Consider the following 1976-nt stretch of genomic DNA (forward strand, 5'->3'; position numbering starts at 1 on the left):
GGACAACGACCGAGGCAGAGGGAGGACGACGACTGAGACGGGGGAGGATGACGACTGTGATGGGGGAGAGGATGACAACCGAGACAGGTTGAGGATGACGACCAAGGCAGGGGGGGAGGACGCTGACCGAGATGGGGAGGAGGACAATGACCAAAGTGGGGTGGAAGGACAACGACTGAGGCAGGGGGGAGGACGACAACCGAGACGGGGAGGAGTAGGTCGACAAAGAGGAGACAACAATGAGGGGGAAAGGACAACGAAGAGGAGGAGAATGATGGCAAAGGAAGAGGAACAGGAACAGGAAGCCAGAGAAGGAGAGGAGAAAGATAATCAATATCCCGTCTCTTCAGAAAATGTTCATTAACTCCTCTGAAAGATGAAATTTATGTGAGAAATGTGTCACTCTTGATGGCAACATTTATGTGAAGACAGTTTTTTATGAGGATTGAGACTAAACAAAAAGGCATGAATTAGAAACCTGTGTGTAGGCTTTGAAAAGAAGTCATTTCATTGTTGTAGCCACATGCCCATTTCTTGACTGAGTTATTTAGGACACCATTGAGGATATTGAAATTCACCTGGAAAATTCTTTACACAAAAACAGACTCACACCACACCCTACTATCAATGGATATGAGGGAGGAGGAGGGGATATGAATTATTGATACAGAAAACAAATTTGGTGGCAGGGGGCAGTATCAGTGATAAGGTGAATGGAGGACAGATAAGTGAGGGAGAAACAAAAGGATATGGAGAGGGGGAGGGGAAGAGAACAAAAATGATAAGATAAATGATAAGATAAATGAGGAAAAGAGAGAGAGAGAAAAAGAGAGTAAATGAAATTCAATGATTTTCTAAAGAAAAAGTCAATTTCTATAAGTACATATCAACAATTTGGTTAAATAGCAAAGCAATAACGTCTATAGCTGAGAAGTTATTAGATATTAAGAGCTGGTAGATATTTGTCCTCATCTTGTTTGTTGTTAACACAATGTTTCGGCTGATTTACCCTCCAGCCTTCATCAGGTGTCTTGGGGAAATTTCGAACCTGGGTTCTCATTCATAAGGTATTTTTCGATATTATTATTATTATTATTATTATTCAGGTCACTGCCTGGAACCGAACTCAGAATCTTGGGGTTAGTAGCCTGTGCTCAGAGGAGTTAATGAACATTTTCTGAAGAGTTGGATATCAATTATCCTTCTCCTCTCCCTCTTTGTCTTCCTCTGCCTCTTCATCCTCCTCTTCCTTTGCCATTGTTCTCCTCCTCTTCGTTGCCATTCTCCTCATCGACTTCCTCCTCCCCCGTCTCGGCCGAAACATGTTAACAACAAACAAGATGAGGATAAATATCCATCAAATGTAAATAATGTACGTAATTCCTCATCTCTTGAATACAGAACTGTACTAAGAGCTGATCTTTAAAAAAGCAGCATGACCAGCACACCTGCACAATGTCCAATGTGTTCTCAAGACTTCCAGCACGTCCACAAGATGTCCAGATGGTTTCATCTTGAATAGCTGGGGTTGAATGAAGCAACCCAGTGCTTAGTTTTTTTGTGAACCTGGTACTTATTCTATTACCCTCTTTTGCCAAACTGCTAAGTCACAAACCAATACCAGTTGTCAAGTGGTGGTGGTGGTGGTAGACAAACACACACACACACACACACACATTATATATATACACACACACACACACACACACACACACACACACACACACACACACACACACACACACACACACACACACACACGGACCAAACAGTTCAATTCAAACTCATACACCATACACACAATGGACGTCTTTCGGTTTCTGTCTACGAAATCCACTCACACGGCTATAGTAGAAGACACTTGCCCAAGGTGCCACACAGTGGGATTGAACCCAGAACCATGTAGTTGGGAAGCAAACTTCTTACTACACTACATGGTCAATACTGCAGATGATATAGTACAGCTCCATGGAACA

Source organism: Octopus bimaculoides, chromosome 18 (assembly GCF_001194135.2).
Source record: "Octopus bimaculoides isolate UCB-OBI-ISO-001 chromosome 18, ASM119413v2, whole genome shotgun sequence".
Taxonomy (NCBI): Eukaryota; Metazoa; Mollusca; class Cephalopoda; order Octopoda; family Octopodidae; genus Octopus; species Octopus bimaculoides.